The 14,771-nt window shown below is 42.9% G+C and overlaps 1 long non-coding RNA gene across 1 annotated transcript; it reads left to right on the top strand.

Moving 5' to 3' along the window:
* Positions 1-5,847: 5,847 nt before the first annotated feature.
* Gm46887 lies at positions 5,848-13,992 on the top strand. Its single transcript, XR_001784537.1, has 3 exons — positions 5,848-6,360; positions 12,732-12,739; positions 13,917-13,992. It is a non-coding gene; the product is annotated as a predicted gene, 46887 (long non-coding RNA).
* Positions 13,993-14,771: the final 779 nt, after the last annotated feature.

Genomic DNA, 14,771 nt, shown 5'->3' with positions numbered 1-14,771 from the left:
GAGTTAATCTGCCAGTCAGGTTTCAATCAATAGTCGTGACACTGGCTCTGGGTTTCCTGGATGGTGGTTGGTGAGCTGCTGAGTTGCTGTCTTTATAAAGGTTTTACACACACACACACATACACACACACACACACACACACACACACACACACTCTTGTATATATACTTGGTTTTTTGAGACACCATTTCTCTGTGTAGCTCTGGCTGTCGTGGAACTCAATCTGTACAGGCTGGCCTCAAACACACAGAGATCTGACTGACTTTGCCTCCCAAGGACTAAGATTAAAGGTGTGTTGCACCATCATACAGCAAAATACATAATGTTTTTATGAGGAGAATGGCATACACTGTATTTTGATCGAATTCACCTGGAACCCCTCCTAGATCTACCTCATACCTCCTATTCCTTTCTAACCTTATGTCCTCCCTCCACCTAAATAACCAACTGAATCAAATTTGTGCTGTCTCTACATTCACGTAGGACCATCTACTAGAGTGTGTTCAACTACCAGAGGCCACACCCTTAGATAACACCGACTTTCTCTTACCCTCAGAATCCACCACTGTCACTAGCTCCTCATTTAGGGCTCTCTACTCTGTGTTAGAATACTGACTAGGTTGATCTTATGCAGCTCTCATGGAACTAATCACTGTTACTGTGCAGTCATGAGGGCAGTGGCCCTGCCCTGTCCAGAAGAAACTGTCTCACCTTGGTCCTTCCCAACTTCTGGTTGTAAAATCTTTCTGTTGCCTCTTCTGCAATGGTTTCTGAACCTTCGGGATGGTGGTACTATAAATGTCTCATTTGTGCCTAGGCACCCACAGACACTTTTCTGAGGTCGGAGGGCTGCAGTAATTTATGGGCATAGAGATTTGAATTTGAGGGCAGTTTAGCAAAAGCAGGCATGTATCTGCCTGGGGCTTCAGCAGACTCTTTTTAAAGGCTTTCTTTCTGTTGCCTTGTTCTTTGTAAGATGGTCCCAAGAAGAGAAGGTTTTCCTGGTGTCTCTCCTTCCTCTGCCACAACACACATAACTTTTATCTCATTGTTTCCTTATTGTTTTCTTGTTGGGGCTGGTCTGGTACTGCTATGTATTCAAATGCTAAATACTGGCCCCCAAGATCTTGTTGACCTCTGACAAGGAGATCCTCACATACACCAAGTGATGCTATGTAAACCTTGCTCCACAATTTAATGTTAATTGACTAATACAAGGCGAGAGCCTGTGATTGCATAGTAGGGAGAGAAAGATGGGGCTTGAGGATTGAGTGTGGAGTCCCAGAAGATGTTGCAGGAAATATTAAAAAGGACCAGTGGGCTTCTGGCCATTCTCTGTCCCAGCATGGTCCCGCCCAGCTACTCTCTGCCTGCCAACTCTCCTGCATTCCCTTTGCTGCTATGCCAGCCCCAAGCAATGACCATCCACCCTGCCATCAGCCACCACAACTCTCTGACCTGGTGCGGTCCCACCAGCTCTGTTTCTAGCTAGCCCCCCAGCAGTGACTGATCACTGTGTTCCCAGCTCTGGTTTGCTTTTCTCTGGCTACGCTAGTTCCTTCTCAGCCATAAACCCCTGTAATTGGCAGTTCCACATTCCAGTAACCAAGTGTACTGGCTAGTTTTGTGTCAACTTGACAGAAGCTGGAGTTATCACAGAGAAAGGAGCTTCAGTTGGGGAAATGCCTCTGTGAGATCCAGCTATGGGGCATTTTCTCAATTAGTGATCAAGGGGGAAGGCCCCTTGTGGGTCCGACCATCTCTGGGCTGGTGGTCTTGGGTTCTATAAGAGAGCAGGCTGAGCAAGCCAGGGGAAGCAAGCCAGTAAGAACATCACTCCATGGCCACTGTATCAGCTCCTGCTCTGTTGCAGTCCTGACTTCCTTGGTGATGAACAGCAGTGTGGAAGTGTAAGCCGAATAAATCCTTTCCTCCCCAACTTGCTTCTTGGCCATGATGTTTGTGCAGGAATAGAAACCCTGACTAAGCCACCAAGTAAATCAAAACTCTTGAAGCTAGTAATTAACCAATCAGATTTATGTATCAATAAATTCTCAATATGCCAAAGAAATAATATCAGAACCAATTGATAATGATAAAAGCTGCCCACCTAGATTAGACAAATTATTTCAATTATTCTATCCTTTATGATATCATGACTACCTGTGGCTATTTAAGGCCACGCTGCTTCAGGTTCTTCTTCCTGTCCATCTGCCTCCATCTTGGCTTCCTCTCTCCTCCTGAGACGCTCTCTGTCTCTGCAACTCTTAGCTCTGCCTTCCTTTTCCCTGTCTAATCACAGGCCTTCTGCTGCACTAATATTTAATGTAGTTGGACAGGGAAAATCCTGTCACAAGAAGAGACCAGAGGAAGAAGAAAAGGGACAAGAAGTTAGGGAGAAGAGAAGGTCACCACGAGGCTGGATGGATTAGGAGCATATGGCCAGGAAAAAGGAACCCTGAGGCTCACCTGGGTAAGAATCAAACAGCAAGTACCAGGGGACATATGGCTGGGATGGAAGGTAGAATAGCTCCAAACCTGCCCAATCTAGGCTAATAGCTTGTAAATAAAATACCTGGATTATGTGTCTCTTATACGGTCTAGCTAGAATAAATAATTCTATTTAAATTTTCTCCTTAAAAATGTCTGTTATAAGAATGTAGTGCTGATTTCCTGAGGCTCTCTGTCTTAAGTGTGGCTTAGTTATTATTGCCTGTCATTAAGAGTAGAGAGCCACCTCCGGTGGTCAATTTCTCTTCGATGAACTCTAGTTTTATTCCCATGTTTGTTTGTTTGTTTTTGTAAAGATTCTATTTTATGTTGCTGTCAAACTAAAGATTTCCAGCCATCACTTTTCTAATAGCTGCTGTCAACACATCTGCTGTTAGTCACCTCCCCCTGTTCTTTCGATTAAACATCTACTCACAGGTGTCTGGCTTAGTTTATTGCTCTAAGAATTGCTTATTGATAAAGTCTCTGCTGTGTTCAACAGTGCCCTTAGGCTTGAACATCCCCATAGTCCATACCAAATACAATCAGCCTTTGAAGAAAGACTCTAAAGCTCTGTTCTCATGTCTTATCTCACCTCTTTGGAGAAAAGCACCATCCATCCTATTGATTCTGAGTCAGAGCTTGAGGGAGGGACATGCCCCCCACCATCAACCCCCCCCATGTTGCTTCGCCATCATGTCTCAAGTAGCCGGGCCCACAGTATGCAGACAGAGTTCCAGCTTTTTGCTCCTGCTCAGCAAAGGAAATTCGTGATTACCTGAATGAGCAGTGGTTTTCAATGTCAGTTTAGGAAAGTGTTGAAACGCACCAAGACTCCCAAGGAGGTAGCTTTTTTTTTTTTTTTTTTTTTTCTTATTTTGACATTGGATTCTCAAAAACAAACCATCAAATCCGAGGGCTCAGGCTAAGTTGGACTTTTGGGAACACGCAGGACAAAGTTTGAGATGTCCAACACAGCTCCCCACAGCTTTGCTAGAACAGGGGACTGACTAGGAGAGCAGCCTATGTTCTTCTTAGCCTGCCTCTCCTGCATGGCTTCTATCATGGTTTCAGTGTGAAGTGTTCCTCACAGGCTCTAAGTACTTAAGTACTTAGCTCTCAGCTTTGGGGAGGCTCTGGAAGCTTGGAGATATTGAACCTAACCGTAGAGGTTAGATGTAAGCCACTAGAAGTAGGCCTTTGAGTGTCGTAGCCCAATCTCACTTTAGATCTTACTTTCTGCCTCTTGATTCACCATGAGCCCTTCACCGTGAACACAATTCTCTCAGTGGCCATTGCTTTCCTGATCCTTGTGACCTCTATTCCTTGAAGCCAAACACTTGAATAACCGAGCCTTCTTTAATATGCTTCTGGGAGGGATTTTAGTCACCGTGGTATAAAGCAACTCATAAGGCCTCCCTGCCCTAAGTAAGCTGAGACAAAGGTGCTTCGGTACCCCCTGCCCTTATCCTGCTGTGTCTTCAGTGCAGCTTCTGCCACATGAGATGAGGGCGGGGGAGCATGGCCCTAGGTCTTCCAGATGTTCTTACCTGGGACAGAGGTTGTGTACCCCAAACTGGGAATAAAATGCAGGTGGTCTGGTCCTCCTTGGAATCCTATAGCCCCAGACTGAGAGCTGAAAAAGGGTGTGGCCCTGTGTTCTCATCTTCACCAGCCTCCCAGTTCTGAGTAGATGCTCAACGTCACCAGCTTGTACTCCTGTGGAGACTTAGTAGATTTTCTTGACTAGATATTTCTCCATTTGTTGTATGCACTTAGATGTTTGCTAAACATTAAGTTAAAAATCTATTTTTTTGCCAGCTATGGTTATTTTCTTGGGGGAGAAGGTTTGCAGAGACCCCTAAACTGTTAATCTGACTCTCAGTTCCTCCTTTCTACTGCCCATTCAGATGCTCCAGGGTCCCTGGGGTGCCCTCATTCACTTCACTAATGCTGTGCATTCTGTTGCCAGGATTTCCCCCTCTGTGCCAGGGTTGAACCCAGGGCTCTCTATCAAGCTATGGCTGCAGCTCGGTTATACTATTCTTTCCGGGCCTTTCTTTATGTTTTAACACAAGGAAAGCAACATACTCTTCTTTTGCTTCTTATTGACTGGGAAGAAAAGCAAAGAAAAAGCCTACCATGTTCTCTCTCCATGCTCTGTCTCTCTTCTCTCTCTCTTCTCTCTCTCTCTCTCTCTCTCTCTCTCTCTCTCTCTCTCTCTCTCTCTCTCTCTCTCCTCTCTCTTCTTTTGGTTGGTGTTCCTTAGAAGGAAAGGTATGTGGTAAAATCTCCACACACACATGTTAATGACAGACGCCTTGGCAAGCACACAGGTGGTTTCAGTGGTGAGACATTGGTTAATTATTCTGTGTTTTGAATGTAACAAGATGTGCCTGCTCTGTGCAACTGATCCTGTTGAATAGACCTGAAACCCATGGATTTACAGTGTGTGGCTCTCAGGGGAAGGCCATACAAGCCTTGTCACTCCAGGAATAGATGGGAGGTATTTACTGAAGTTTCTTTGTTAAATATTCCCTAATAGGGCAAGAAATTGGGAGCTGTGTTGGATATCTCAAACTTTGCCCTGCCTATTCCCAAAACTTTAACTTGGCCTGAGACGTCAGATTTGATGATTGTGTTTTGAGAACCCAATGTCAAAATAGGAAAAGAAAGCTACCTCCTTGGGAGTCCTAGTGAGTTTCTGCATTTCCCCCAAAACTGGCATTGAAAAGCACTGCTCATTCAGGTAACCATGAATTACCATTGCTGAGCCAGAGCAAGAAGCTGGAACTCTGTCTGCACAACTCTGTCCTGCTACTTGGGAACGGGATGAGAGACATTTTCAAACCATTGACAACTTAGCTTCAGATCCTTGTGTTTTTGCTTGTTTGTTTGTTTTTCTGAAAACTAAATTTGCCTTAAGTTAATTTCCTGGGAACCATGTTTTCGTATATTCAATGTTTTGGGGCAGTGCAATTAAAACGTAAAAATATCTAAACTGTAATATATTAAGCCACCTGACTGTTTTGTGACTTTTCCCAAGAGACATCAACAGACACTGTAGGGCTCTAATGACAGGTCAAAGAAAGGGTCCCAGTCTGTGCTGAACTAGGGTTACCTCATAGGAGCCCGGGTGGCTCAAGGGTGGCTGCATCAAAAGCCCGTCAGCCTGACAGGCACATTCCCAGAGCTCCAGTGGACAGTCTCCTCTCCCCGGTAACCAGGCTCCTGCCCTCCCGAGCCCGTTTCTTGTCTGGAGTCCTTCCTCCTTCCATGAGGCAATGGTTCTTTTCAGAGGAGCCATACATGCTGAGGAGAAAGACACATTCCTGAGGGCTGGTGGAAGCAAGTAACCTTCCAACCAGGAGATTTCATGCTTTTGTTCTCTCACGAGAGCACTGTTTACTCCCATGAAGAAAGCTTCTCTCCATATTTATATTAAACTCATAAACCAAAGAAAATTTGACAACCATACACAATATAAGACAAACAGCAAACCAACTCAGTTTTATTCATTTCTCCATTTCTTTAATACGTTTTCTTTTCTTCGGATCTCTTCTTTGGACGTGGGACTCCTCCCCTCATGTTTACAAGTCCTTCTGTGCTGAGCTGAAGGCTCTCCTGTTCCAGGACTCATCTGAGGTAGGCAATTCGTTTACACTTGTTTGGAAAACCGAGGCAGGAGCCCACCTGTGCTGCCTAATTATGCAAACAAGCTGAATCAACAGAAACTCAGTCAACGACTTGTGAATCCTTAACAAAAGCATGCAGGAAAAAGACTGCCTACTCTGGGCAGCTTTTCATTGGGATTTGAGAAAGGAAACTGAGACCAAGAGCTTCTAGCCCTCGGGTACAATCCATCTCTGGTAAGTGTTAACATTTTGATGTTTGTTTCCTGAGTTTTAAAGAGGGGTCGATAGACTAATACTTCTCTGGCCCCTTCCAGGCAGAACAGCCACCATCAGCTACAAACTGTAGCTGTCCTGGCTTGTTATTATTGCAGTGCTAAGATGCCACAGGTTTTTGTTGTTGTTTTGCAATTTACAGCTTGTAATCCCTCTTGAAGGGAAGTCCGGGTGGGAACTCAGAGCAGGAACCTGGAGGCAGGAACTGAAGCAGGTGCTGCCCCCTGGCTTGTCCCCCATGGCTTTTCAACCCTTTACTTTCTCATATAGTCCAGGACCAGCTGCCTAAGGGTGGCACCGAGCACAGTGAGCTGGGCCCTCCATATCAATCATTAATCAAGAAAATGTCCCAAAGACTTGCCCACAGGCAATCCGATGGAGCCATTTTTTCAATTGAGGTTTCTCTTCCTAGAGAATTCCAGCTTGTGTCAAGATGGCAAAACAAACAAACCAACCCCCCCCCCAACAAAAAACAAAAACAAAAACAAAATGAAGCAAAACAAAACCCAAAATATTGGTGCTTTGACTGTTTTTTTCATTATATATGAGAAGACCCTGATCTTCTTTATAGAATCCCATGTGAACAGTGACAGTTCCCGGTGCACTACCATGTATCCTGCAGAATTGTTAATTCAGTTTGCATTAGAGCGTCTCTTCTTCCACAAATAATACTAACAGTAATGGTTCTGCTTCCAGCACGCTGGCCAAGAGTTTTAAAAGCATTTCAGTCTTTATTTGTGTCCGTGTCACAGTGGAACCTATGACCTATTTGGGATCTGAAAGTTCAGCACCAGCCATATGAACAGCGTAGGGAGGCTCCAGTAGTTAGCTTCTAGTTGTCTGCCTTTTACCTCCCTTCCTTGGGCCCTCCCTTGCACAAGACTGAAAGATGGGTGTCGGCAAACCCTGGGAAACGACCATAGGGGCATTTGTTTCTTATCATTGTGCTCAGGGCCTTCTCTTTGAGACTAAGAATTGAAGTGACTTGCCCAAACAAATATGGCTGTTCACAGTGGAACTAGGCCCGAGGTTTCTGAATAAACTACTGTACTGGCCAAAACCCGGTTTCCTTAGTAAAAAGCTCTTGCCTGTCTCTTTTCACCCAGATTAACTTGTTTGCCTCACGCTCTTCCTGGAGTTTGGAGTCCTTGTTAGCACTTGCATGCTTTCTCTGCTGCTCTGTTGGCCCCAGGAGTATTTCTCCCCACCCCTCCGATCCATTGATGTTAGCAACAGAAACATGGGATGTTTAAAAGAAGAGAATGGTCTAGAAACATGGGGACATTCTTCTGTGGGCCAGTTGCTGCCTTTCGTGTCTTAGGGGACAGGGCTGGCTCTTGAGGGAGCCACAGCCACTGGATTCTCACTCATGGCTGACGTGGAATTTACTATGCAGTCCAGTATGGCCTTGAAATTGACTTCAATCCTCTTGCCTCAGCATCCTGAACACATGGGATCACAGGTGTGAGTCACAGTAGCCAGCTCTGTCCAGAGATTTCTGATTGGATTGTGTGTGTGTGTTCTCTACAACCACCACATCCAGCAGAGTAATGATCAGCATGCAATTTCGTTCAGCACGACTAAATAGCTGGTATTGGTCCAAACTGTGGGAATCTGACCTCGAGTAGTTTAGGCATATTAAAGCAGTGCACAATTTGGTGGAAACTTTCCTGGTTACATGTGCACAATGAAGCCCACATAAACCTCCTTGAAGAACAAAGTAAGCTAAATAAAGATCGGATGTGACTATGTTGAAATCCTTTGTAAAGTACCTGTGACACATTCGGTAGAGATGAGTTCTGTAGATTGAGAAAAATAAGCTCACGATAGGAGTTTTGGGGAGTGTCTGGTGTGGTCCCCAGCTCACTCATATAGCACAAAGATCACCGTGTTATTAACTACGTCTGCTTCCAGATCTCTGGGCAGGTAGCAGGGTGTATATCCCTTCCTTTGAAGGAACAGCCCTGTGTGTTTAACATTCCAGGTTCCCTAGTGTTTATGAGCACAAAGACCTCTCTGTGCCTCCCCCAGGGGCATCTTTACCTGCTCATTGATTCTTAATTGCCGGGCACTTCTGTCAGGCCTTGGTGAGTCTTCAACTTTTTTGGGGGGAGGGGGTGTCCTAATTTATCCTCGAAAAGCCCTCCGGGTCAAGTATCATTTAATACAAATTATTAGGGCAAATGGTCTTCTATGGCCAGTGCTGCCACCACCTGGGGTCTGCCATTATTTCCTTCCTTCGGTGTTTGAGTCCCCTGACTTCTGCTTCACACTCTCTCCTCAGCCCTTTGGAGAAGCTTCACGGAGCCCTGTAGGCTCAGGTAGACCTCTCCCACATGCAATTTCCCACCCGAACCCTCTCATAACCATGACTCTATGCTGTGTGCCATGTGGGCACCGTCCACCATGCCCCTGTGTATTATTGTCCTCACCCTGCCTTCTCCTTATCCTCTGCCCTTTCTTTCAGGCCGGGTGCAGTGTTGCAGGCTCCTCAGTAGGTGGCAACCTTCACAAACAGAAATCAGGCAATTTCTCAGCTGCCAGAATAGTTACCTCAGCTGCTCTTGCTCCCTAATTAGAGACACTTGCTTCCTCTGAGCTGCAGAAGCTGCTCCCAGTGTTATTGTTCTGGGAGGGGGCGGGGGCAATCTGAGTTGTTTGAGTGACCCCACTTTCTGTCATCTCATGCTTAGACCAGAAAATGGGGACTCATGCTCTTCACTGTTCGCTCTCAAGAACACGGAAGCACCTTCTCTCTCATGAAGTATTCCAGCTTTGGTACAGAATTTTTGTTTTGAAGGGGTGATAATGATCTTTATCATCAAAGTAATGGAAAGGAGAAAATATTTTTTGAAACACAAGGCTACACCATTAGATGTAAACAAAGGCATGAAAAAAAGAACAACCCACACACATTATTGGTGATTCTGTCTCCAGTTAACAAGAAGAGAGAGTTGAAATGGGAAAATCAGAGATTTTTGGTACTTGGGAATTTGCTGGAGCAATCAAAGGCATTATGGTTTAGGCCACTCTGAGGTCTCACTATCAGGTCTCTCTGAGTCTACACTATCAGGCCACTCTGAGATCACACCATCAGCTCAATATGAGGTCACTCCTACAGTCCACTCTGAGATCACACTTACAGTCCACCTGAGATCACACCTACAGGCCACACCTTCATGCTACCCTTTAGCTCTATATCTTCACCATCTGTTGACAGGCACTGAAGGAGTCTGGGTAGGCAAGTGGGTGTGCTTCCTTTCCTCACTGTGCCCTCCAGAACGTTGGGTCACTGGTATCAATTTTACCTCCAGGGATGAGTTTCCTGGGTCATCTGATGCCTAGGCCACTTTCCCTTCAGACAGTCTTCAGCAAGAGATCTGATCAGTGGAAAGGAACGAGACTGGCTTTCAGCCAAGGAAACGTCCACTTCTAAGCGTACACTGTGGTCTTCAAAGAACACTGTGGGAAGGCTTGTTCTCGTTTTAACAATGTTTTGATGACCTCAAGCAAGAAAGTTCCTTTCTTAGTCTTATTTCAGAGCCCTTGGCAATGGAGTGATAGCTATTCTGGGGCCACTCTGTGGATCCTTGGCTCTATGTGTTTTTGGCATTCCTGTGTTGTGCATGCACTGTTTAGCATGTGCGTATCGAATTACCTGGGTGTCATTCCAGGCAGGTTTAGTCTATCCTCTCATTTGTTCTTTGAATCAAAGGCAATTTATTCCTGAGAATACTTGTGTCCGATCTGAGAAGGGGTGATCCCAGTGGTCTCTGAATACCTAGTATATGCAGTGATGAATCTTTGGTTTCTGTTGAACTTACAGCATCAGACCTCAGGACTAGAAACCTAGTTTCTTCTTGTTAAGATAAAACTGATTGACCAATAGGAAGTAGTGTAACTGGACTTCTAGGGCACTGAAATGACTCTGTAATGTATATATCATTGCCAGTTGTAACTGATGTAGCGCCCTGGGTCAGAATTACCCTTCTGGGGAGACTGTGAGGGATTGCAGAGGGAAGATCTTTGCGCTTTCTTCTCAATTTCCTGTGGGAAGCCATTATAACCATTAAAACTGATGTGGAAAAAATAAGACTTAAAATTTTTTTTATATATTATGTATATATGTGTGGTTGTGTGTGTGTGAGTACAGTGCCCAGAGAAGCCAGAAGGGAGTGTTGGACAGCTGTTAACAACACATGTGGGTGCCAGGAACCAAATTCTGGTCCTCTGCATGAGGTACGTGGTTTCAACTCTGAGCCATCACTAGCCCAAATCTTTTTTTTTTTTTAAGTTAAGCAATAACCAAAATAAAAAGAAAGGAAAAGGAACAGCACATAGTCTAAAACAAAAGCCAGAAGATGTGTGTGTGTGTGTGTGTGTGTGTTTAAATCTGTCTTAAGAACATCCACACATATACTACTGTATGTGTGTGCTTTAATGATTAAAATAGTCCACATTAGTATTCTGAGAGGACCTTTTTCTTTCCGGCCCCTTGGTCCTGGCAAGTTGAGATTTATGATATGCTGAGAGGGCTCTCTACACTGGAATTTCCTTTTTTTTTTTTTTAAAAAAGATTTATTTATTTATTTATTTATTATATGTAAGTATACTGTAGCTATCTTCAGACACTCCAGAGGGGACATCAGATTTTGTTACAGATTGTTGTGAGCCACCATGTAGTTGCTGGGATTTGAACTCGGGACCTTCGGAAGAGCAGTTGGCGCTCTTAACCACTGATCTATCTCGCCAGCCCCCTACACTGGAATTTCTGGGGGCTGATGAACATATTTGTTGAGAAGGAACCATAAATATATTTCTATAGAAAACAACAAGGACAAGCCTTACAACACTATACAACTTTTATTAGTTTTAATACTGCCAAAGGAATGGCATCCTCTGTCACCTCTGTTTCATCTCTGCCTATCCTCATTGAGCTGCTCTGACACTGCCTACGTGATGAGGGATGGCAGTTTGTGTCCTAACCTTTACTGTCATTTGTGAACTCTCTTCTCATGTGTGTATTCTTGCCCAGAGTTCTCTAGCAAGTTAGACTCATTTGTACTTTAGGATTGCTTACATATCAAAACAATACAGACAGACAGACAGACAGACAGACAGACAAACACACCCTCAGTCAAAAAGGAATATAGAACTGACAGAAGATTCAGAGGTTAAGAACGAACACACACACACACACACACACACACACACACACTTTGTTCTTACATAGAACTCAAGTTTGGTTCCCAGCACAAATATTAGGTGCTTTACAATTACCTGCAACTCCAGCTCTGAGGCATCTGATGAACTCTTATGGCCTCCACAGGAACTACACACATGCGTACACACACACACACACACACACACACACACACACACACACACACACACAGTGTTCATAATTGAAAACAAAACAGTTGGTTAAATGAATACCTGTTGTGCTGGCTGGTCTTAAGTCAACTTGACACAAACTAGCACTATCTGAAAGGTGGGAACTTTAATTGAGAAAATGATTGCATATGATCCAGCAGTCAGGCATTTTCTTAATTAGTGATTGATTTGAGAATGCCCAGTCTATTGTGGGTGGTGCCATCCCTAGGCTGGTGTTCCTGGGTTCTATAAAAAAGTCATGGAAAGCAAGTTAGTAAGCAGCTCTCCTCCATGGCCTCTGCGTCAGCTCCTGCCTCTAGAAACAACCTGCTCGATTTGAATTCCTGTCTTGACTTTTGTCAATGATGAACAGTACTGTGGAAGTGCAAGCCCAATAAACCCTTTCCTCCTTAACTTACTTTTTGGTCATGGTGTTTCACTGCAGCAATAGAAACCCTAACAAAGACACCTAGTATTTACTAGATAATGAGAATATAGATAATTTACTATAGGCAGAAGGAATGGTTGAAAACTGTTATATTTATAAATGTTTTAATCTTGATGTTAATTTTTCCCTTTTCACCTCTAATTTTACTAATTTGGCTGTTCTCTGGTTTGTTTGCCTAAGAGCTTGATATGTATGTATATATAGGTATGTATGTATGTATGTGTGTATGTAATGTGTATATATCTATATCTACCCAGTCTATATCTATAGCTATCATGTCTTTGCTTCATTGAGTCTCTGTGTTACACATTGAGTCTCTGTTTCACTTATTGCTGCCCTGACCTTTATTAGTCTTTGTTATCTATTCCTTGAGGGTTTGAGTTGTTCTTGCTTTTCTAAGAGCTTGGGGTACGTCATTAGGTTATTCATTTGAGCTCTTTTAGAATATATTTTTTAATGAAAACATTTGTATTTATGAATTTCTCTTGGATCTTTATCTGCTGCACCCCAGAGGTCCAGGTAAGTTGTGCTTTTACTTTCATTTGATGATAGAAATTATTCCTGATTTCTTTAATGACTCATTGGCCATTCAAAAGATCATTGTTCAGCATCAGAATAGTACTGTAGTTTCTATGGTATCTCTGGCTATTGATTCTTACTTTTACTGTATTGTGATCTGATAAGATATAATAAATTACTTTTATCCTTTGATATATTGTTAAGAGTTACTTTGTGACCTAGAATGTGACCTATTTTAGAGAAAAAATTATGGGATGCAAAAAGAATATGCATTCCATATTTATTACATGGGATATTTTGTAGATATTTGTTAAGTGCATTTCATCTAGGCTATGGATTAACTCTGAAGTTTTTTTGTTGATGTTTCAGCTTGGATGATAATGGAATTGAGGTCACTTACTATTTATTATAACGATCTGACCTCTTATGACCATTAGTGTCCATTATATAAAATTAGAAACTCCAAGCTTACTGCATATATATTACAGTTATTATATATTTTTGAGGAATTTTTTCTTTTATCAACACATAATGGTTCTAATTATCTCTTTTGAGTGATTTTGGGTTGAAGTCTGTTTTAGCAGATATCAGAATAGTTACTCTAATTTGTCCTTGGGTTCCATTTGCTGGATAAATTGATTTCTGTATTTTTAAACTTTCAATCTGTGTCTTCGCCAGAAAAGCACATTTCTTGAATTCCATTTTCTTTGATCTGGTCTGCTGGGGACTAATATAAAGGCTCAATCTAAAGTAATGTCTGCCTGCCACTATCAGTACCATTTAGCAGTCATTTCCTAATGCTAACAATTTCTTTTTCTACTTGCTTAATGCCACAGTTAAGACTATTTAGCATATAATTCTGGGATGACTCCTTTGGGTGTCTGTGAAGGTTTTCGGTCTTAGCATCAATGCTAGCACCAAAGTAATTTCTATTTTTCCTGATATGAAGAGATAACATCTTAGGTGGGGGCCATTTTTCCACTAGCATGGATAACTTTGGAGCTGAACAGTTCGCAAGGATCCCTGCCCCTCATATGGTCAGAGCTTTGAGCATCGTGTGCCACATCAATTGGGAACTTCTGTTCCTCTGATATAAAAATTACCACAGGACTTTTGCAGTCACAGAAAAATCATTTCGATAGTCATCTCTAACAAATATATTCACATTTTTCTTCAGTCTATGCTGCTATAGCCCAGAAGATGAAGATCTTGGAATTCCAAATAGGACCTCTTTAAAGTCTAAAAAACCCTACACCCACCCAGATCATCTGTAAGTAGAGTTAAATTTAGTTTAGAGAAATCAGAAGAATAGAATTTAGTTGAAGTCAGAATTAGATTAAATTTGAATTGATTCACGTATTAAATCAGAAAGGGATTGAACTGAGTGGAGAAGAATCTGAGAATGAACTATGCAGAGGTTGAATTTTATAAAGACCGAGTTTTGCAGAGGATGTATTGAGTAGCTTGGTAGAGATTTGGCTTTACAAGGAACAGAGTCACCCGACACACATTAAACATTTCAGAGCCTTTATTAATTGCTCCAAAAGTCTTTTCAGCATGCCTATTTGGGTCATCTCTTGGCACTTTCTATATAGAAAGGGTGGAATGCTCATCTATGGGTATCCTTCTTGGTTATCCCTTTTCGCCTTTCAGTCCTTCCTTCTTCCATTCATTTTAAAACCACAAAGGAGTCAGCTTCCCCTTCTTGCTTAGAACAGAAGAGTGTTTAACTCTTCTTTGACAGTTGGGTTATTTTTTTCTTTTTCTTTCTCTGTTGTAATAAAATACGCAGATAAAATACAGGCTTACTTTGGTTCATAGTTCAAGAGCAGTCCACATGGCAGGGAAATCAAGGTAGCAGGCTCTCGAAGCAATTGGTTGTACTGCATGGACAGTCAGATCAGGAAACAGGGATAAAGGCATGGTCAACTAGCTTTCCACCATTTTATATCACCTAAGATCCTCTGCCCAGAGAATGGCACCACCCACAGGATGGTTAGTCTCAGATCAGTGAGCATAATCAAGATAGTCC

The sequence above is a fragment of the Mus musculus genome, chromosome 4, assembly GCF_000001635.26.
Source record: "Mus musculus strain C57BL/6J chromosome 4, GRCm38.p6 C57BL/6J".
Classification (NCBI taxonomy): Eukaryota; Metazoa; Chordata; class Mammalia; order Rodentia; family Muridae; genus Mus; species Mus musculus.
This window is presented reverse-complemented; position numbering and strand designations above follow the sequence as displayed.